General features: G+C 36.6%; 1 long non-coding RNA gene across 2 annotated transcripts in view; it reads right to left on the minus strand.

Annotated features, from left to right (window-relative positions):
• LOC128928475 (uncharacterized) overlaps positions 1 to 24,547 on the minus strand; it is a 263,914-nt gene that overhangs the window by 118,553 nt on the left and 120,814 nt on the right. For both annotated transcript variants that reach the window (XR_008473501.2, XR_013523789.1), the window contains exon 5: positions 6,381 to 6,448. This is a non-coding gene — a long non-coding RNA (uncharacterized LOC128928475). The remainder of the gene's footprint in view (positions 1 to 6,380; positions 6,449 to 24,547) is intronic.

Here is a 24,547-nt window from a genome sequence, read left to right on the forward strand (position 1 = left end):
CCTCCCAAAGTGCTGGGATTACAAGCTTGAGCCACCGCGCCCGGCTGTGAATTATAATTTTTAATGTAACAAAAATTTTACCTCAAAATTAATCAGCTATTGACAGTGTTATATCAGATAAAAATTGTTTAAATTACCATTTAAGGAATTGTCCTAATCCAGAATTCATAGTCCAGGGTAGGCAAGTACAGTTTCATCTGAAATACAAACCTCAACTACCCTTAACGTGATTAACAAAAGAAGCTTTGCTATTTTGCATGATTACAATTGGTTTTCATTTGCAAATTAATGGCTTATTAATGAAGGATTGTTAGCAAGGGGTGCTCACTACTGCCATTAATAATACTACAACTATATTGTCTGGAAAAAAAGATTTGTAGAGACACCATTATAACATGCATTAATAGACATAAGACTCTAGCCAGTCTAGTACATGTTCTATACACTGAGGCATTGGTCTCCAGGCTTGATTCCAAACAAACCAGTTCAGAGGAGTCCTGATGCTCCATATATGCAACATGAATACTGCCCTATTTATTTTAGGCAACCTTTAAAAATTTTTTTTCAGAGTACCCCCCCCAAAAAAAAAAAAAAAACAGAAAGTGAGAATTTTTGGAGAGATTGATATAGTCTAACTAGTTTCAGGTTATTAAAAAACATCTTATACTATTAGAGATTAAATAAAAAGAATCTAATATTTTTGCATCACCAAACTCTTAATATTTTAGACCAGTTCAAAACAGCCAGCTGGAGATGGGGCACTAGGGACCATGAGGAGGAGAGTGCCTGAAAAGGTTCACAAAGCAGATGATATTTGAGTTGCATATTGAAAAGTGAGTAGGCATTTCTCAAGAAATGACAGGGAGGTGAAAGGGGAAACATTTCAGCCGGGGACAATTATATAGATTGTCCCAAGATGTGAAAGAGTATGGATCATTTATTCAACTAAAGAATGGCTGAAAGTTTGAGGTGTTAGGCTATAGATACAGGCAAAACAAGATTATGAGGGGATCTATATAATCTAAAGAAGTGTTCTTGAAACTTTTTTTAAACACAAGTCATAGTAAAATGCATTATATTACTCAAGCACATAAAAATTAAAATGTCACAAATATATTACATCTTACTGGGAAATGTGTATCCAGGTCTTTTGTATTCTATTCCTTTTGGTCTATTCCATTTTCTTTCATTTCATAAAACATGTAGTTTTTGAATAAGTAAGTTGATTTTTTAACACATCAATCAGTTACTCCTACAGTTTACAAATTTTTCTCTGGAGACAACCCGGTACAAAGTTGAGAGCTACTGAAAGGTTTTAAGCAACTGTTTGTGATATTTGAAAATATCATTGTACTGGTAATACAGAAAATGGATTAGAGACATAGAATTTAGGTGGAGGAAAAACGGAGGGAATTACTACACTAGTCCAGACAAGAAATTGTAAGTGAATAATCTAGACATTAGCTTTGTGTATTGGGACAGGGAAAATTTGAGAGATAAATCGGTAAAATTAGGAGAAGTTTCCCACTGAATCTAGGTTGTGATTTGGTGGTAAGGAAGGTGGGATGACAGGAAAGATTTGAGACTATGTTACAGACTAATGAATTAAATAACAAGTATGTGTGTGGTCAGGGAGTAGTCCATAAAATACAGAATATAGAGAATTTCAATTCAGTTTTCTTTATTTTTTATTATATTAGAGAAGTTTGCCATATTCTGTTGTTCTCAGTGTGGTCTGGGATTTTCCATGATTCTATAATTTTCTCATGGAGGCTATCTTAGGAACCTTAGCAGTTGCTTGGTTTAATGGATGCCAAATCTGATATTGCCTAGGACAGAATCCCTTTATGAGAAGAATTCAAAGCCATGTTTCACAAACTCCCCAGCAAGTTATTGCAGCAATCCTGTGACTGGAATATTTTCTATCACTGCTCTTTTACACATATAAAAACTGAGTGTCTGGGATTTAGTGATTTCTGAAATTCACTCTATTTGGAGACTTAGCTGGAACTAAAATCTATCATTTATCACTTTCCCCCACTTAGGTGTTTTTCTTAAAAGCTATATGCATTATTATTCACTAATGACCCTGACTTATACTTTTAAATTAATATGATCTGTCTGTTTCCCCTTAAAATCTTCCTGTGCCTTCACGTTTTCAGTTTTCCTTCAAGCCTGTCAGTAAGGTATGTTCTTCTTTATTGCTAATACTCCTCTCCGAGTGTTCTCATGGTTCTCGCCACCTCTTTTTTCTTCTAAGATCAATGTGCTGTTTCATTTGCTTTCTAGGATCAATATTTTTCAGATGCTCCATAGGCCCTTTAAGGATACTTTCCTTGGATTGTTATATTACCCCCATTTCTTTTTTGCTTAGAAACCACTTTTCTACTTTTAGTTGGTGAGGGTGGAAAACAAAATAATCTTTAGCTTTGGATAAAATACATATAAAACTAATCTGACCAGTCTAATTTATGTATTTTAAAAGCTCATTCTTCCCAGGAAATTAAACAGCAATAAAGATACAATTAACAACAATCTAAAATACTAAGGGGAAATACACTAAATACTTAAACAGCAATAAAGATACAATTAACAATCTAAAATATTAAATGCAATCTAAATACTAAAACTGGCTCTGTTGAGGACTACCAAATTTATTTACCAAAGCTTATGTTTGTTAGAAATCCAGGCTGTGTGTGTGAGAGGAAGAAGGAAAAAAGGAGACAAGTGTTACTTCACTCTATTTGCAATTTCTATTTATTAAAATGGTAGACTAAACAAATATTAAATAGAGTAAAGGCATAAGTTGTGAATATTTTTGTGGTGTCAATATAATTCACTGTGGTATCTAGTAAGTTTAATTTATGAACAAAAATAATAAAACATTCTGTCCTGTCAATCTTAATTTTGGAATAATTAGAGGGTAGTGATGATAATCTGGAAGAGAATGGTAAAGTATGAGAAATGAAAGCATGAGAAAAGAAGAGGCTGAGTGCAGTGCCTCGCACCTGTAATCCAAGCACTTTGTGAGGCAGAGGCAAGAGGATTACTTGAGGTCAGAAGTTTGAGACCAGCCCAGCCAACATGGTGAAACATCTTCTCTACTAAAAATACAATTTAGCCAACCCTCGTGGCAAGCCCCTGTAATCCCAGCTACTTCAGAGGCTGAGGAAAGAGAACCTCTTGAACCCCAGAGGCAGAGATTGCAGTGAGTGAGATAACACCATTGCACTCCAGCCTGGGTGAAGGAGTGAGACTCTGTCTCAAAAAAAAAAAAAAAAAAAAAAAGAAAGAGAGAGAATTGAGGAAAAAAAAAAGTGGAACACGTTCAGTTTTGATATTCTAATTTGGGGAAATTAACTGTGCTGAAGACCATTTATAAAACTACTTGAACCTCTCATACAAATATTTATGTCATGATTTTAATTTTTATTTATTTTTAATTATACTTTGGGCTCTGGGGTACATGTGCATATCCTGCATCCTGCAGGATTGTTGCATAGGTACATACATGCCATGGTGGCTTGCTGTCTCCATCTCCCCCATTGCCTACATCAGGTATTTTCCTGGTGTTATCCCTCCCCAACTTCCCTGCCCCACACTGTCCCTTCCCTTCTCTCCCCTCTACCCCTCCACCTGCCCCAATGAGTGTTGTTCCCTTTCCTGTGCCCAAATGTTCTCATTGTTCATCACCCGCCTATGGTGAAAACATGCGGTGTTTGGTTTTCTGTTCTTGTATCAGTTTGCTGACAATGATGGTTTCCAGATTCATTCATGTCTCTGCAAAGGACACTAACTCATTGTTTTTTATAGCTGTGGAGTAGTTCATGGTGTGTATGTGCCACATTTTCTTTGTCCAGTCTATTCACTGATGGGCATTTGAGTTGGTTCCAGGTCTTTGCTATCGTAAACAGTGCTGCAATGAGCAGACGTGTGCATGTGTCTTAGTAATATAATGATTTATAATCCTTTGGGTATATACCTAGTAATGGGATTGCTGGGTCAAATGGAATTTCCATTTCTAGATCCTTGAGGAATCGCCACATTGTATTCCACAATTAGAACTTATTTACACTCCCACCAACAGTGTAAAAGTGTTCCTATTTCTCCACAACCTCTCCAGCATCTGCTGTCTCCAAATTTTTTAATGTTTGCCATTCTGACTGGTGTGAGATGGTATCTCAATGGGTTTTGATTGGCATTTCTCTAATGACCAATGATGATGAGCATTTTTTCATGTTTGTTGGCCACATAAATGTCTTCTTTTGAAAAGTGTCTGTTCATATCCTTCACCCACTTTTGAATGGGTTTGTTTTTTTTCTTGTAAATCTTCTTTAGTTCTTTGTATATTCTGGATATTAGCCCCTTGTCAGATGGGTAGATTGCGAAATGTTTTTCCCATTCTGTTGGTTGCCAGTTCCCTCTAATGATTGTTTCTTTTGATGTGAAGAAGTTCTTAAGTTTAATTAGATCCCATTTGTCTATTTTGGCTTTTGTTGCCACTGCTTTTGGTGTTTTAGTCATGAAGTCCTTGCCTATGCCTATGCTCTGGATGGTTTTGCCTAGGTTTCTCCTAGGGTTTTTATGGTGTTCATTCTTATATTTATATCTTTAATCCATCTGAAGTTAATTTTTCTATAAGGTGTAAGGAAGGGGTTCAGTTTCAGCTTCCTGCATATGGCTAGTCAGTTTTCCCAGAACCATTTGTTAAACAGGGAATCCTTTCCCCATTGCTTGTTTTTAGTGGGTTTGTCAAAGATCAAATGGTTGTAGATGTGTGGCATTGCTTCCAAGGCCTCTGCTCTGTTCCATTGGTCTATATCTCTGTTTTGGTACCAGTATTGTGCCATTTTGATTACTGTAGCCTTGTAGTATAAAGTCAGGTAACATGATGCCTCCAGCTTTGTTCTTTTTGCTTAGGATTGTCTTAACCAAAGACAAAAACCTCATGATTATCTCAATAGATGCAGAGAAGGTCTTTGACAAACTTCAACAGTGCTTTATGCTAAAAACCCTCAATCAACTATGTATGGATGGAACATATCTCAAAGTAATAAAAGCTATTTATGACAAACCCACAGGCAATATCATACTGAATGGGCAAAAACTAGAAGCATTCCCTTTAAAAACTGGCACTAGACAAGTGTGCCCTCTCTCACCACACCTATTCAATATAGCATTGCAAGTCCTAGCCAGAGCAATTAGACAAGGAAAAGAAATAAAGGGCATTGTCCTAATTAGGAAAAGGAGTCAAATTGTCCCTATTTGCAAATGACATGATTGTATATTTAGAAGACCCCATTGTCTCAGCCTGAAACCTCCTTAAGCTGATAAGGAACTTCAGTAAAGTCTCTGGATACAAAATCAATATGCAGAAATCACACACATTTCTATACACCAACAAGAAACAGAGAGCCAAATCATGAGTGAACTCCCATTCACAATTGCTACAAGGAGAATAAAATTCCTAGGAATACAACGAACAAAGTATGTAAAAGACCTCTTCAAGGAGAACTACAAACCACTGATCAAGGAAATAACAGAGGACACAAACAGATGAAAAAACATTCCATGCTCATGGTTAGGAAGAATCAATATTGTGAAAACGGCCATACTCCCCAAAGTAATTTATAAATTCTGTCATGATTTTTTTACCTATAGGCATAACCTCAGAAGACAGGTTCTTTCCTAAGGAATATTAAATTTGTTAGACAGAGTGGAAATAAGCTAACTTAATTCTATCTCCTATTAGTATAGTATATTTGTTAAATTATAAGTTATATTCTATAACCCTACATCCTGATATGTTGCAAAATTTCAAATTTCTTCATATGTGTGCATTGATAAGAACAAAGATTTTGAAAGAAACAGACACTGGTTGAATCTTGGCTCTATTATTTACTGCCAAATTTATTTTAAAATTCGATTAAAATTTATAGAGTTATTGTTGGATTTATGGGCTATTAATGCAAAATAATGAGGATGACACTAGTCATATATTAGATGCCAACAAATGGTGGTATTTATAAGTGAATATTTTCCCAAACTTGTAGTAACTTTCTTTAAGTGTCAATTATGTTAACACTTTAAAAACATTTTGTAGAGAATATATCTATAAAGACCTCATGTTTCACTACCATATTTAACTGTGTAACAGAATAGAAATGTTATTTTTAAGTAGTGCCCAAAGATGTAGCATTTCTTAGAGCTGTCTTAGTGACTGTGAGTTAAGAAACAGATCAGCGTTTGCATGAGTAGACATGCTTCAACCCAGAAAACTTATTATGGCTGTTTATATGTCAGAGTTCCCTCTAAAATTTTCTTAGAATACTGACTTCTACTGCTTTAAAATGTACAAAGCCAAGTGTAGTGGTGCATACCTGTAGTCCCAGCTTACTCAGGTTGATGAGGCAGGAGAATCAATTGAGCCCAGGAGGTCGAGACTAGCCTACAAAACATAGAGAGATCCCATCTCAAAGACAAATGCACAAAAACTCAAATAAATATTAATATATCAATTTCCTAAGACTCTTTTTTGCAAACATGTAACACATACAGAAAAACTTATAGTACAATTAATACCCATATATCCTCACCTAGGTCAATCAATGATTGATAGAGAGAGAGATCTTTTCTTTTTCTGGATCATTACAACTTATTCCTAAATATTTCAGTGTATACTCCTTAGAAAAATGCTATTCTTCTACATAAGCCTGAGCCCAACATAATTATCACACCCAAAAAACATAATATTGATAGAAAATTATAACTTACTATAAAGGCCTTATTGAAAGTTTTTCCAATTGTTCAATTACAAGCATTGAAGTTTTATTGAAAACTTCAGTATCCTATATTGTTATTTAGTTGCCATGTCTCTTTATTATAAACTGAAACCATTTTCTAATCTTTTTTGGCTGTCTTTCATTGCATTTTTAATATCTTTCATTGTATATTTTTAAGATTCTAAGTAGCTTGTTTTATAGAATGAGCCACAGATCTGTCTAATTGCTTCTTTTGATTACATTGGTTTGTTTTCAATGTTGGCAAAAAATGTTGCATGATGTCAATTTCATCTCACTATTGGTTATATTTAATTCAATCACTTCATTAAGGTGATATTCACAACATTTCTACCCTATAAAGACACCTGCCCATTATAATTAACATGTAATTTATGGGAAGGTATTCTGAAACTCTTTGAATATCCTCCCCAAGTATGCTTTAGCCAGTGCTTTTAGTAGTTATCTTAATCCATTTCTTCTATATTTATTAGTTACCTTTTGTAATGCTTTCTTCTTGTACTATGGTTTAATTTACTTTTAAAAATTATTCATGTAGATTAACATATTAATTTTAATTCATTATTATAACTCTGTATCATCATTTATTCATGTCCATGCTAAAATTGTCCCACATTGAGCCAATGAAAAGTTCTTCAACATTCTACCTCTGTTTTTAAATCATGTCCTTACTTTTTCGCATAAGTTGCATAGGAAACTGAAGACATAAAAGTAGAATAATGGCTTACTTTTTATCTTTCTGCTTCCACCTTGGAATACATCACTTGTCCAAGGAGTGGTTTATTTTATCTTAGGATGGATTTTAGAAACTAAAATCTGAACACTGGGTTTCTTTATTGACATTCTGATGTCATGCATGTAGGCCATATCAGCAAATATTACCTAACATATGTAAATATGTACCTATTACCATTTTTAATCTAGCCTTTAGGCTAAATATGAGTCTATACTGATTCTCTAAGTCTAATTCAGTACTACCAGTTTTATTCTGATGTTCGTTCTTGTTTAACTAACTTCCATCTAAGACAGTAAAAAACTAACTCCAACTATGCACCGTTCATTTACATCTTTGTTATCACCAGTACACTTGCATGAGTTCAGAATTGTTAACCCACAGCACAGTGAGAAAAAAATTTGCCAGCTTTGGTAGAATCTATGTATATAGTTTCTTTAGTCTTCAGGGTTACAGTTTCCAATCAAGATATCACTTTACAAAGCTTATTAAGTCAGTTCCCTTTTGATCCCAACCACTTCGGTGTGACTGTAACATACATTTGTAATACAGTTAGATCCATTGTTGAAAGTCTGCATTCCATCAAAGGATCCCTTAACATCCAGGTCACCCTGTTGCAGTTGTTTTTAGTTTGCATTCATCAAAGCTCACTCTTCTGTAATATACAGCTCAATATGGGTTGACAAATGATTAGAGTTCACTACTTCAGTACCATATAAACAAGTTTCTTCAAACTAAAATCTCCCTTTTCTGACAGTCATCGTACTCCTCCAGTTCTTGGCAGCTACCAATCTGTTTTCTATCTCCAAGGTTATGCTTATTCTAGAACATTATGTGAATGGAATCAAATAATATGTATAGCCTTAGGCCTAGCTTTTTTCTCTTAGTAAAATATCCATGTTTCTTTACAAATCAATTCCTCATTCCTTTTCTTTCTTTTTTTTTGGATCATTCAATAGTATTCCATTGTATGAATATATGACAGTTTACCCATTGTCCATCCTGTTGAAGGATGTCTTGCTTCCATTACTTTTTCTGTCTTTTGTTCTGAGACAGAGTTTGACTCTTATTGCCCAGTCTGGAGTGCAATGCCACAATCTTGGCTTACTACAACCTCGGCCTCCTGGGTTCAAGTGATTCTTCTGCCTCAGCCTCCCAGGTAGCTGGGATTACAGGCATGTGCCACCACACCTGGCTAAGTTTGTACTTTTAGTAGAGATGGGGTTTCTCCATATTGATCAGGCTGGTCTGCAACTCCCAACCTCAGGTGATCCACCCACCTTGGCCTCCCAAAGTGCTGGAGTTATAGGCATGAGCCACTGCAACCAGCTTGTTGCTTCCATTTCTTTCTGAAACTGCGAAAGTATTTGCATACACACATTTGTGTGAACATAAGTTTGCAATTCACTTTGATAACTAAGAGTGGGATTCCAGTGTCTTCCAGAGAGGCTTTACTATTTTATATTGTTATCAGCATTGAATGAGAAAGTACCTGTTGTTCCCCTATCAATTTCTATAGATTTATTTTATATCATGGCATATTGCTAATTTTTTTTGTTTGTGTATATGAGTTTATCATGGGGATTTTATGCATATTAACTTATAAACTGCTAATATAGCTCATTTTATTCCTTTTCCAATTATTATGCCTTTTACTGATTTTTCTTTAATTATAGCAGTTAGTATCACACACAAAAAAGAAATCTCAACAGCACTGTCAGTATGTTATCCATTTACTTGACCTTAGTGGGAAAATGGGAATGTCTCTGGTATTTCCACATTAAATAATTATATATATGTATATGTGCATATGAAACTATCCAATAACTCCTATTTCAGCAATCATTGTTATGAAAATTTGGCATTGGATTTTGTTGACATTCCTTTCCATTTAAGCAAGACACATTGCTTCCTTAATGTGGATATGTTTGCTGTTATTTAGTTTAGAAGTTTTCTGAATTAAAAAAAATATTTACAGTCAGAATAGTCTATGAGTTAGGTAGATTTGTTTGGTGTCTTCCTTATCTGATTTAATGATCAACTTTATACTGTTTTCATAGAATCTACTTAAAACTTTTACTTCATTTTCTGTGATTTAGAATGTAACATTGGATCTACTTAGTCTTCGAAGCTTTGGTAGGATTTTCCTGTGAAACAATTTGGGTGAGCTGAGGTTTTATTACTACTGTTATTTCTTGTTTTCTCATTTGTTTGTGTGAGATAATTTTTTGATAGCTCTTCTGTTTTCCTAAGTTATACTTCCCATGTCCTTCTAAGAAACTGTTGCAAGCTTTAATCAACTACCATCAATCAAAGGTCTTTATTCTAACACCACTTGGATTTCAGATTTGCTGATCTCTTTTGGGAGGTCCCAAAGGGCTCATTCGCCATCTCTGATTACCATGGACTGTGTGGCCTTTATTTTCAGTCTTTTATTATTTATTCCTTATTCTTTGTGTGGATGTTTGTTTTAACCAATTTAAAGCTCTCCTTCATTTAAGTACTCATCATTGCTATTACTAGAGAGAGTAGCTTCCTTCCGTAAGTGAAAAAAATGTTTATTAGAGAAAATGGCTGCATAATTCCACAATTCTTGATCTCTCTATAATAACGAACTTTCTTTTCCTGGCCATGCTATCTGTGATTGCATTCTCTACTGGATGCCATAAATCAAGGACTGTTTTAAATTCTTGCTAATGGAAAAGTTACTTTTTGGTCAGGGTCTCAGCTGAAAATTCTTTAGATACATTTCATAGCAGCATGACATTCCCTATGTCCTTTAGAGCTATTAAAAATCAAAACAGAGACTTATTCAATTCTACTAAGCCTATTTTAAAGTATTTGACAAATTTATTAAAAACTATCATGTTTTTTCTTTCAGAGGCTTCCCCATACTTACTTCAAATAAATCTTGTTACTAACTGTGTCTATGCTGTTACATTCACTGAAGTCTTCAACTCAATTCACAGTTTATATTTGTGTGGCCAAGACTCACACTCAATATTCACAACTATCCTATATACGTAGAAAACTAAGCCTAGGCACGTTAGCTCATGCCTGTAATTCCAGCAGTTTGGGAGGCCAAGGCACGCAGATCACAAGGTCAAGAGATGGAGACCATCCTGGCCATCATGGTGAAACCCCGTTTCTACTAAAAAATACAAAAAACTAGCTGGGCATGGTGGCATGCACCTGTAGCCCCAGCTACTTGGGAGACTGAGGCAGGAGAATCCCTTGAACCTGGGAGGCAGAGGTTGGTGAGCCAAGATCCTGCCCCTGCACTCCAGCCTGGCAACAGAGTGAGACTCTGTCTCACAAAAACAAACAAACAAGAACAAAAAAAACAGCATAGTGAACCTCAAAATATAACAAATAAGACTGGTTAATGGATCATTTTGAGAAATAATTTATGTTTATCAACAATTAATTTCATCAATTACATAATTGTGTGATTTTGGAGGGCTTTGTACCGGTTGTTCCTTTCTAGGTTTAGTGCTTCTTTCAGGAGCTCTTGTAAGGCAAGCCTGGTGGTGATGAAATCTCCTAGCAATTGCTTATTTGTAAAGGATTTTATTTCTCCTTCACTTATGAAGCTTAATTTGACTGGATATGAAATTCTAGGTTGAAAATTCTTTTCCTTAAGGATATTGAATGTTGGCCCCCACTGTCTTCTGGCTTGTAGGGTTTCTGCCTAGAGATCTGCTGTGAGACTGATGTACTTCCCTTTGTGGGTAACTGGACTTTTCTCTCTGGCTGTCCTTAGTATTTTTTCCTTCATTTCAACCCTGGTGAATCCGACAATTGTGTGCCATGGGGTTGCTCTTCTTGAGGAATATCTTTGCAGTGTTCTCTGTATTTCCTGGACTTAAATGTTGGCCTGCCTTGCTAGGTTGAGGAAGTTCTCCTGGATAATATCCTGAACAGTGTTTTCCAGCTTGGATTCATTCTCTTCATCACATTCAGGTACACCTATCAAAAGTAGATCAGGTCTTTTCACATAATCCCATATTTCCTCGAGGCTTTATTCATTTCTCTTCACTTTTTTTTTTCTAATCTTGACTTCTCATTTTACTTCATTGAGTTCATGTTCAATCTCTGATATCCTTTCTTCTGCTTGGCCGATTTAGCTATTAAAACTTGTGTATGCTTCACAAAGTTCTCATGCTGTGTTTTTCAGCTCCATCAAGTCATTTGTATTCTTCTCTAAGCTGTTTATTCTCAATGGCATTTCATCTAATCTTTTTTCATAGTTCTTAGTTTCTTTGCATTGGGTTAGAACATGTTCTTTTAGCTCAGAGAAGTTTGTTATTACCCACCTTCTGAAGCCTGCTTCTGTCAATTCATCAGACTCATTCTCCATCTAGTTTTGTTCCCTTGCTGGTGAGGAATTGTGATCCCTTGGAGGAGGAGAGACATTCTGGTTTTTGGTGTTTTCTTCCTTTTTTCACTGGTTTCTTCCCATCTTCATGGATTTATCTACCTGTGGTCTTTGTAGTTGGTGACTTTCAGATGGGGTCTCTGAGTGGACGTCCTTTTTGTTGATGTTGAAGTTATTTCTTTCTGTTTTTTAGTTTTCCTTCTAACAGTCATGCCCCTCTGCTTTAGGACTGCTGAAGGTCCACTCCAGGCCCTGCTTGCCTGGGAATCACCTAAGGTGGCTGCAGAAGAGCAAGGGTTGCTGCCAGTTTCTTCTTTTATCTTCATCCCAGAAGGGTACCTGCAAGATGTAAGCCTTATCTCTCCTTTATGAGGTGTCTCTTTGGATACTGGGTGTTGGGGAGCTGCTTGAGGAGACAGTCTGTCCCTTACATAGGTCAAGTGCTGAGCTGGGAGCTCCATTGTTCCATTCAGAGCTACTGGGCAGATACATTTAAGTCTGCTGCAGCAGAACTCATAACTGCCTTTTCTCCCAGGTTCTCTGTCCTGGGAAGCTGGGGCTTTATTTATAAGTTCCTGACTGCTGCTGACTTTTTTCAGAGATGCCTTGCCCAGCAAGGAGGTAGTCTAGTCACAGTCTGCCAGCAGAGGTGTTGCTAAGCAGAGCCCACGGTAGCTCTGCTCATGGTAGCAGAGGTGTTGCTGAGCTACCATGGGCTCTGCTCAGCTGCTGTGTGAACTTCCTTGAGGTTTTGTTTACAGAGGTACAGTTAGAACTGCCTCAGTAATGGTGGACTGTCTCAGTAAAGGCAGATTGCTTCAGTAATGACAGACTGCCTTGGTAATGGGGGACTGCCTTAGTAATGGTGGACTGTCTTAGAAACGGCAGACTACCTTGGTGCCTCGGTAGTGGTAGACTGCCTCGGTAGTGGTAGACTGCCTCGGTAGTAATGGGTGACACCCTTCCCCCCACTGAGCTGGACTGTCCTAGGTCCAGCTGCACTTGCTGGGAAACTCAGTCCAGAGTGTTTCAGATTGCTGGTCTTTGTGGGGGTGGGACCCACTGGTCCAGATCACCTGGCTCCCTGTTTCAGCCACCTTTTTTTCAATTGAAAGGGTAGCTCTGTCTCCCAGGTGTTCCTGGCACCAGTTGAAATGGCTGCCCAGATTTGTGTGAGTTTTTGTGTGAAGACCTGTGGCACCAGCTGAAACAGCCATAATGGAAACTTGTGGTGCTTTTCAGCTCAGGAATCTCCTGGTCTGTGGGCAGGAAAAACTGGTTGTTAAAAGTGGTGATCACAGGGGGGACGGATCCAAGATGGCCGATCGCTAACATCCCGGGATTGCAGCTCTCAGGGAAGGCGCGGAGAACTAGAGGACGCCACACTTTCAGACAAATTCTGGTCGCTCACGGAGCAGGAGATCCCCCAGTGGAGGAAACACACAGGTGGCCAGTGCGACTCTCGTGGCCGGTGCAGCGGTTCCGCCGGCACCTTGGCGCGGAAGCTCTCGGAGCAAAGGAAACAGGTTCGGAGGACCAGCCCGGGTCCCCAGCAGGACACCAGAGCCAGGCAGCGGCTGAGATGGCACCTCGGCGCGGGAGCGCTCGGCGCAGAGTAAACGGGACCGGTTTCCCTTCTGACCGAGATTTGGAGCCCCGGGAAGGCACAGTCGCCTACTACGGACACAAGAAGGAAGCCCGACAGGAGAATCCTGGGCAGAAAAGCACCGACGCCGCTGCTCTGGCCCTGGGAACTAACAACCTGGACGCCCACTCAAGAGACCTAATCTGAAAGTTGGTAAATTCAAAGAAGACAGGAGGATAAATTTACAATGACGGGAAGAAACCAGCGTAAAAAAGCTGAGAATACTCAAAGTCAGAACGCCTCTCCCTCTAAAGATGATCACAGTTCCACATCAACAATGGAACAAGGCTTGATGGAGAACGAGCGCATCCCAATGACAGAATCACTCTTCAAGGAATGGATAATAAGAAACTTCGGTGAGTTAAAAGACCATGTTGTAGCCCAACGTAAAGAAACTAGGAACTTTGAAAAAAGGTTTGATGAAATCCTATTGAGAATAGACAACTTAGAGCGGAGTATGAGTGAATTAATGGAACTAAAGAATACAATACAGGAACTCTGAGAAGTATGCACAGGTTGAAACACTCGAATTGTTCAAGCAGAAGAAGGGATATCAGAGGTCAAAGTCCAACTTAATGAAATAAAACGTGAAGAAAAGATTAGAGAAAAAAGGATAAAAAGGAATGAGCAAAGTCTCCAAGAAATGTGGGACTATGTGAAAAGACCAAATTTACGTTTGATAGGTGTACCTGAATGCGACGGAGAGAATGAATCCAAGCTGGAAAATACCCTTCAGGATATTATTCAGGAAAATTTTCCTAAACTAGCAAAGCAGGTCAAAATTCAACCCCAGGAAATACAGAGAACACCACAAAGATATTCCTCAAGAAGAGCAACCCCAAGGCACATAATCGTTAGATTCACCAGGGTTGAAACGAAGGAGAAAATACTAAGGGCAGCCAGAGAGAGAGGTCATGTTACCCACAAAGGCAAGCCTATCAGACTTACAGCAGATCTCTCAGCAGAAACTCTACAAGCCAGAAGAGAGTGGGGGCCAATATTCAACATCCTCAAAGAACAGAACCTTCAGCCCAGAATTTCATATCCAGCCAAACTAAGCTTCACAACTGAAGGAAAAATAAAATCTTTTATGAACAAGCAAGAACTCAGAGATTTTATTACCACTAGGCCTGCTTTACAAGAGCTTCTGAAAGAAGCATTACACACAGAAAGAAACAACCAGTATTAGCCTTTCTAAAAATACACCAAAAAGTAAAGAGCACCAACATAAAGAAGAATTTACACCAACGAATGCATAAAACAGCCAGTCAACATCAAATGGCAGCAACCCTAAATTTAAATTGACTAAATCCCCCAATCAAAAGACACAGCCAAAACCCAATGGCATGTTACATCCAGACCTGTTTCACATGCAAGGATACACAAAGACTCAAAACGAAGGGATGGAGAAAGATTTACCAACCAAATGGAGAGCAAAAATAAATAATAAATAAATAAAAAGCAGGAGTTGCAATTCTCGTATCGGAGAAAATAGATTTTAAAGCAACAAAGATATAGTGGTAAAAGGATCAATGCAACAACAAGAGCTAACGATCCTAACACCCAGATACGAGACTTAGATTCAATGAGACAGAAAATTAATAAGGATATCAAGGACTCAAACTCAGATCCGGAACAAGTAAACTTAATAAATATTCATAGAGCTTTCCACTTCAAATACACAAAATATACATTCTTGTCAATACCACATCACACATACCCATAAGTTTAAATGAAACATTGATTGGCCATTATTAATACTCAATCTTTTTCAAAATAAAGCAATATTTCCATTTACTCTCCCTCTTTCTCATCCTCTTTCTTCCTCTCCTTTACTTATTATTTTTTTTTCTTTCCTTCTCTCAAAAAAAAAAAAATAAATCAACTTGTAAACCTCTAGATCCTGGTCGGCAATGTCTCTCTCATTGCTTGATTTCCTTCCTTCCCTTCCCTCACTCCCTCCCTCCCTCCCCTCACTCCCTCCCTCCCTCCCTGCTTCCTCCCTTCTTTCCTTCCTTCCTTCATCCCTTCCTTCCTCCCTACTGTCCTTCTTCCCTCCCTCCCCGCTTCCTCCCTTCCTTCCTTTCTTCCTTCATCCCTTCCTTCCTCCCTACCGTCCTTCTTCCCTCCCTTCCTGCCTTTCTCCCCCCCCCGCAAAAAAAAAAAAAAAAGTGGTGATCACTCATTTTTAGTTATCTATATAAGATAAAGACTTGATATTAGAAGAAATGTCAGAGAAGTGTTTAGAAATGGTTTATACTTAAACAATTGAAGAATTTCCCCTAAAGGTAGTGCTAGTTCACTCACTTCTTTCATGATATGTATTGCGTTTAAAGCATCTATAAGAGATTCTCCTTCCCTGTCTCAAATCTCATACACAAATCAGAGTGCTCTAGCATCACCACCTACCACTTACTATAGTTACCATCTTAGTAGTGAATAGTGGTGACAGACAAAAAGCTCCTTCCAGGCCGTTTCTTTTTTCTTCTCTCTCTCTCCCTGTCTCTCGTTACTGCTCAATAGAGAATTTCATGGTGATGTTCTGTTTGCTGGAGGTGTTAAGGAGCAATGTGCAAACAATGTATATAAGAGAAAATGTTTCACCATGTTGACCAGGATGGTCTCGATCTCTTGACCTCGTGATCCACCCACCTCGGCCTCCCAAAGTGCTGGGATTACAGGCTCCCTGTCTCTACTAAAAATACAAAAAATTAGCTGGGCATGGTGGCGCACGCCTGAAATCCCAGCTACTTGGGAGGCTGAGGCAGGAGAATTGCCTGAATCCAGGAGGCAGAGGTTGCGGTGAGCCAAGATCTCGCTATTGCACTCCAGCCTGGGTAACAAGAGCGAAACTCCGTCTCAAAAAAAAAAAAAGAGAGAGAAAATGTTGTCTCTCTTTGGTCCTTTCTTCCCAGTAAAGTGCTAGATAACAAATAGAAATGATAAAAAAATCGGGACACATTTTAGTCATTTTTATATTCTCATTGAGGAATGGACAAGATGAAGACATTCCTTGAAAGAGTAAGATCATTATATCAAATATGCTCCTTATAGCTTTTAAGGTCCCTCAGCATCAGTTAAATTATTGCTGGAAGTCTGTGGCTTGTTGATAACTGGTTTGTTTTTATTTCTATGAGAAAGTATGGCAAATAGTGAATTCAGACAGAGCGCTTGGACTTTAAGTGCTTCTAGCATCCAGCCTGTTGTCCTGAAATTTTTGTGCACTTTGGAAATGATTTCCTCTTATATATAATCTGTTCTTTCTAAATTAAGAGTCAGAAAACTGCCAACCTTGAGCCAAATCTAGCCTTCTGCCTGCTGTTATAAATAAAGTTTTATTGGAACACAGTAATGACGATCTGTTTAGGTACTTCTGGCTGCTTTCCTGCTACAATGGCAAGGCTGAAAAATTGCAACAGATAACACACATAGCCTGCAAAGCCCAAAATATTTATTTCCTATGCTTCTATAGAAAAAGTTTGCCAACCCTTGCACTAAATAGTTGTACTTTGGTTCACTTGTAAAGTAGCTTCTCTTACTCTGTTTATATTCTCTGTTCTTTTATGATTTAAATACTGCTTATAGAAAAATCATTACCAAATAAGAGACAGAATCAGAAAGGCTTTCTATATTGCTACTCACTGTTACATATGAAAATGAATAACAGATTCAGTTATCTTCCTCTATGACCTCAACTTCAAGAAGTCATTAGGAACAGATTGATGATAGATAGTTAGATATAAATGTGAGCTATATATTTAGATGATTTATCCATATGGATTCCCAATGTGACTTACAGAATTTTTTCAATTAACTTTACAAACAACATCTCATTTCCTAGGTCCAGTCAGATTCTCCTTTAGTAACTCACTCAAGTGCAGCATGTTAGCTCTTATCCCTTTTTATTTGTTTTATCACCAAACCAGCCTCATATTTATTCTATACTATCTTACATAATTTGGCCATTAGCTGCCCATGGTAGATTGATCACATGTGGCAATTTATCCCCCACCAAGGAACCTAAATTAGATATTTTACAGAAATACAATTGTGTAAATCAGGAAAGAAACACAGAACAGGAAAAGAGTGACAGTGAAGGGAAAATATAAAAGTATATTTGAAAGACTGAATGTCAGTGTGTCACTTAGCAGCCAGAAAAAGCTACAATCTGCTAAGTAAATAAAAGGCTAATTTGCCATTAAGAGATCCAAAGTGGAAAACCATTAGGGAAACAACTGGGGAATTCTTAATAAAATCTTTCGTTTATTTGTTTTGATAAATACATTATGTTATGAAACAGATTAACATGAAGAGAAAAGTTGGGTAAACTATTTTTCTAATTCTTTTATAAGCCTAAAATTATTTCAAGGTAAGTTGTTTTAAAGTGACACTTTTATGTCATTAAATAGTTCAGCATCTAGTAGGGAAACTCATGGATAGAAATGTGAACAAAAAAATCAATAGAAATGAATTTTATGCCAAGAAAGCTCTGATGATGGTTCCCCCACGTACCGTGGTAACCCAGGGTAATTACTGATAACCCAACAACACTATGGGAAATAGAAGAACCTAGATATCAGGCAAACCTTCTTGGAAAAGGTCTTTCCACACTTTGTTGCAAAAAATGAGTAAGAGTAATCAAGGGTCTATAGTCTGAATATGTTCCCTAATAATCCGAATGCAACAGTATTGGGAAATGGGGCCTTTGAAGAAGTGTTTAGATTATCGGGGCTTTGACCTCAAGAATGGGTTAATGCTATAGGGTATTAGACAAGTGATTAAGAGAGGAAAGTTTTAAATACTGTTAATTGAGTAAAACTTGAGTAAAATATAATTTAGTATCATTTGGATTTGGGGCTGTTGAAAAAGGAAAATCCAGAATGAACCTGGGTGATTGCTTAGAAAACTAGTTGTCAAAATGTACCAGTGGCCAAGATTTAGAAAAAAGGAGCAAGCAGGTTTGGCTGCAGGGAAAGACTGTAGGGTATCAATTCCATTTTTACCTGTGACTTTCAGCTGGACACAAAATTATTTTAAGAGACTGTTAAAATTCAGCAGAGTCACTCCGCATTAGCTATAAATTTAGAAATCATTTTCTACTTGATACTATGGAATTAAATATATTTGCATAGGAAAAGTTTAAAGTGAAAAGAACAAAAAAATAAAATAAAACTAGGAAAACCAACATTTGAGTAAAGTGAAGGAAGATAACCCTGCAAAGGAAATTAAAACAATCTAACATAGAAAAACAGGAGAAACAAAGAAAAAGTTAGTGGTTTTTCAGGAGGTAAAAGAAAAAGAGTTTCAAGAAAAAAGGAGAACCCAAAACTCCCAAATGTTTTGGGTATCAAATTATAAAACAACTAAACATATTTAGGGTTTGTAACTAGCAACTCAATGATAAACGTAAGAAAGCTATTTTAGAAGTCAGAATAAGGTATATTGAATTGGTTAAAGAAATACAGAAGAGATGACCCTTTTGACTTTTATATGCAAATGATAAAAATATCATTAAAGGGTTCTTTATGATGATATAAATTGCAATCACATGTATATAATGAATACAAAGTCCAAGTAGAAAGGCTGGGGAAAGGAGAAAAAGAGAGAATTCATGGTAGAAAAATCCCCTGAGGATCTTAAATGAAATTGAGTCCTCCAGCCAAGTGCAAATTTTACTGTTGATCAGGAGACAAGACTTCTTTAAAATACAAAAGCCAATAGTGAAGGGATAATCAAATAAATTATAGAACACCTCCCTGAGCTAAAGAAATACTTCAAACAAAAATGACTTAGCTTGTTGGGCACCTTTAATACTAGATATAAATATCTATCCAAAACAGCTTCAGCAATGCGTTTAAATTGAAAAATAAAAACAATTTTAGGCCTTGAAAAAGATCAAAGAGGTAAACTATTTGCTTCTACTATCTGCAATACAGGAAAAGAGAAAGGCTAAAAAACATGTACAGTTGATGAGACAAAACTAACTGTGATCTCATTAATGATTTGGCTCTCTGCTTGTCTATTGTTGGTGTACAGAAATGCTTGTGATTTTTGTATATTGATTTTTATCCTGAGACTCTGTTGCAGACGCTTAGTTTAAGGAGGTTTTGGGCTCAGAAGATGGGGTTTTCTAGATACACAATCATGCCATCTGCAAAGAGAGACACTTTGACTTCCTCTTTTCCTATTTGAATATTCTTTATTTCTTTCTCTTTCCTTAATGCACTGGCCAGAACTTCCAATACTATCTTGAACAGGAACAGTGAGAGAGGGCATCCCTGCTGGTTTTCAAAGGGAACACTTCTAGCTTTTGCTCATTCAGTATGATATTGGCTGTGGGTTTGTCATAAATGGCTCTTATTATTTTGAGATATATTTCATCAACACTTAGTTTACCAAGAGTTTTTAACATGAAGGGATGCTGAATTTTATTAAAGGCCTTCTCTGTGTTCTATATGGCTTTTGTCATTATTTCTGTTTATGTGATAAATTACATTTAATGATATATGTATGTTGAACCAGGCTTATATTCCAGGGATGAAGCCAACTTGATTGTGATGAATATGCTTTTTGATGTGCCACTGGATTTGGTTTGCCAGTATTTTATTCAGGATTTTTGCATAGATATTCATCAGGGATATTGTCATGAAGTTTTCTTTCCTTTCTTTTTTTCTTTAATTCTTCTTTAAAAAAATGGGATAGGTGTGCAGAATGTACAAATTTGTTACATAGGTATACATGTGCCATGTGGTTTGATGGACCTACTGACCCGTAAATTTTCTTATTTTGTTGTATTTCTGCTAGGTTTTAGTATCAGGATGATGTTGACCTCATAAAATGAGCTACGAAAAAGTCCCTCCTTTCAATTGTTTGGAATAGTTTCAGAAGAAATTGTACTAGCTCCTCTTTGTTCCTCTGGGAGACTTCGGCTGTAAATCCATCTGGTCCTGAGCTTTTTTTGGTTGGTAGGCTATTTACTACTGCCTCAATTTCAGAACGTGTTATTGATCTATTCAGGGATTCTACTTCTTACTGGTTTAGTCTAGGGAGGGTGTATATGTCCAGGAATTTATCTATTTCTTCTAGATTTTCTAGTTTATTTACATAGAGATATTTATCACATTCTCTGATGGTTGTTTGTATCTGTGGTCTTGGTGGTGATATCCCCTTTATCATTTTTCATTGTGTCTATTTGATTCTTTTCTTTTCTTCTTTATTAGTCTAGCTAGTGATCTATCAATTTTATTAATTTTTTGGAAAAAAGGATCCTGGATTCATTGATTTTTTTGAAGGATTTTTGGTGTTTCTATCTTCTTCAGTTTCATCTGATCTTGGTTATTTCAGTTTTCTGATAGCCTTGGATTTGTTGGTTCTTGCTTCTCTAGTTCTTTTAGTTGTGATGTTAGAGTGCCAATTTGAGCTCTTTCCAGCTTTCTGATGTGGGCAGTTAGTGCTATAAATTTCCCTCTTAATATTGCTTAAGCTGTGTCCCAGAGATTCTAGTACATTGTATCTTGGTTCTCATTGGTTTCAAATAACTTCTTGATTTCTGCCTTAATTTCATTACTGACCCAGGAGTCATTCACGTTCAGGTTGTTCAATTTCCATGTAGTTGTGTGGTTTTGAGTGAGTTTCTTAATCTTGAGTTCTAATTTGATTGCACTGTGTTCTGAGAGACTGTTTGTTATTATTTCAATTATTTTGAATTTGCTGAGGAGTGTTTTACTTCCAATTATGTGATCAGTTTTAGAATAGTTGTCATGTGGCATTGTAAAGACTATATATTGTGTTGTTTGGGGCTGAAGAATTCTGCAGATAGATATCAGGTCCACCTGATTAAGAGCTACATTCAAGTCCTGAATATCTTTGTTAATTTTCTGTCTTGATAATCTGTCTAATATCTACAATTGGGTTTAAATTCTATCATTATTATTGTATGGGAATCTAAGTCACCCTGTAGCTCTCTAAGAACTCCCATTCACAATTGCTACAAAGAGAATAAAATGCCTAGGAATACAGCTAACAAGGAATGTGAAGAACCTCTTAACAAAGAACTACAAACAACTGCTCAAGATAATAAAAGAGGATACAAACAAATGGAAAATCATTCCATGCTCAGGGATAGGAAGAATCAGTATTGTGAAAATGGCCATACTGCCAAAAGTAATTTATACATTCAATGCTATTCCCATCAAACCAGTGACTCTCTTCACAGAATTAGGAAAAACTATTTTAAATTTTACATGAACCAAAAAAGAGTGCAGATAGCCAAGACAATCCTAAGTAAAAAGAACAAAGTTTGAGGCATCATTCTACCCAACTTCAATCCACACTACAAGCCTACAGTAACCAAAACAGCATGGTACTGGTACTAAAGCAGACACATAGACAAATAAGACAGAAAAGAGATCTCAGAAGTAACAACATACATCTACAACCATCTGATCTTTGACAAACCTGGCAAATACAAGCAATGGGGAAAGGATTCTATTAAATACATTGCACTGGGAAAACTGGTTAGCTGTATGCAGAAAATTGAAACTGGGCCCCTTCCTTACATGTTATACAAAAAAAAAAAAACTCAAGATGGATTAAAGATTTAAATGTAAAGCCCAAAACTATAAACATTCTAGAAGAAAACCTAGGTAATACCATTTATAACATAGGCACAGGAAAAGATTTCATGACCAAAACATCAAAAACAACTGCAACAAAAGCAAAAATTGACAAATGGAACCTAATTAAACTAAGGAGCTTCTGCACAGCAAAAGAAATTATCATCAGAGTAAACAGGCAGCAAATGGAATTGGAGGAAACTTTTGCAATCTATCCATCTGACAAACATCTAATATCCAGAATCTATAGGAAATGTAAACAAATTTACAAGAAAGAAAACAAATAACCCAATCAAAAGTGGGCAAAGGACATGAACAGACACTTCTCAAAAGAACACATTTATGAGGCCAACAAACATACGAAAAAAAGCTCAATATTGCTGATTGTTAGAGAAATGCAAATTAAAACCACAGTGAAATACCATCTCATGCCAGTCTGAATGGCAATTATTAAAAAGTCAAGAAACAACAGATACTGGTGAGGCAGCAGAGAAATAGGAACACTTTTACACTGTTGGTAGGAATTCAAATTAGTTCAATCATTGTGGAAGACAGTGTGGCAATTCCTCAATGACCTAGAACCAGAAATACCATTTGACCCAGAAATCCCATTACTGGGTATATACTTGAAGGAATATAAATCATTCTATTATAAAGATAACCTGCATGCGTGTTTTTTTTTAATTGCTGCACTATTCACACTAGCGATGACAGGGAATCAACCCAAACGCCCATCGATGATAGAATGGATAAAGAAAATGTGGTACATATACACCATTGAATACTATGCAGTCATAAAAAGGAATGAGATTATGTCTTTTGCAGGGACATAGATGAAGTTGGAGGTAATTATCCTCAGCAAAGTAACACAGGAAAAGAAAACTGAACACTACATGTTCACACTCATAAGTGGGAGCTGAACAATGAGAGCACATGGACACAGGGAGGGTAACAATACTCACTGGGGGATGTTGGGGGAGGGGAAGGTGAGAAGAACATTAGGGAAAAGAGCATGCTGGGCTTAATACCTAGGTGACAGGCTGATAGGTGCAACAAACCACCCCATGGCACATGTTTACATATAAAACAAACTTGCATGTCCTGCACAGGTACCACAGATCTTAAATTAAATTAAATTTAATTAAAAAAACCCCTGAGATCTAATAACCCTATTCTTTCATAGACATTTGAAGACTGAAATGGACTTGCATGCTTTTTAGAAAAAGTTGCCTATGTTTTCCAGAAAAACGGCATGCCTTCTGTCATTTCATTCAAGATTGTTCAAATGTCACCTTTTATAGAGTGTTTTCTTAAACATTTTTAATAATGTTTCATTATGTCCTATCTCTTAACCTTGTGTGATTTTCTTGATATCACTTTTCATCACCAAATAATACAGTGTATAGCTTTTCGTCTGCATTTCTTACTGCTGTTTCTACACTGCCTAGAACAGCATCTGGAATCTGAGTGCTTAATAAAATATATACACCAATGGCAGGTAAATTTTATGGTCTTTATTATCTTTTACAATTAGAAGGGGATATTCTCTGCTTTTAAAAAAGAGAGAGAATGTGAGGAACTTATAAACATGAGGAAATGATCCAAGTTTATAATTGTTTTGGAGAGTTGAAAAGGTAATTAAATACAAGAAGCCAAAGAAATGCTGGAGGTCATTTCTTGGTTCATTTACTCATTCGTTCAGCTACATTTACTGAGTTCTTACTATATTAACATCACCTTTTTCCTGTTGCCCTCCCAAGGACTTTGCTCTTTGAGTTCTTTAAGATTTGTGTCATATCTTTCTGTCTTTCTCAGTCATTACTCTTTTTATTGAGTGTTTCCATAGTCATGTAAACATTCACTAGGAAATAGTATTCTATAAAGCGTTTTTCCTCTAACTCCACATCCCATTTCAATCTTTACTTATTTTTTTCTGCTGCCCATAACAACCAAGTATCTTCAGTTACATTATTACATCATCTACTAGTTTTTAAATGTGGTAGAAGTTTTAAACTTTAAAGAGTATAGTAACTCATGTACTATGAACATGTGCAATACCATAGTTATAATTAACAAATATTAATATTTTGTCATATTGCTTGTGATTTTTGTCTATCAGTGGATGAATGAATAAAGAAAATATGGTATATATACATAAAAAGGATACTACTGAGCCTTAAGAAGGAAGGAAATCCTGTCATTTGTGACAACATGGATTAACCTGGAGGATATTATGTTAAGTAAAATAAGCCTGTCATACAAAAATAGATATACAGACCAAAGGAACAAAATAGAGACCCCCAGAAGTAAAACCACACATCTGCCACCAACAGATCTTCAACAATGTTGAAAACAAACAAGGGGAAAGAATACCCT

This window comes from Callithrix jacchus, chromosome 11 (assembly GCF_049354715.1).
Source record: "Callithrix jacchus isolate 240 chromosome 11, calJac240_pri, whole genome shotgun sequence".
In the NCBI taxonomy this organism is placed as follows: Eukaryota; Metazoa; Chordata; class Mammalia; order Primates; family Cebidae; genus Callithrix; species Callithrix jacchus.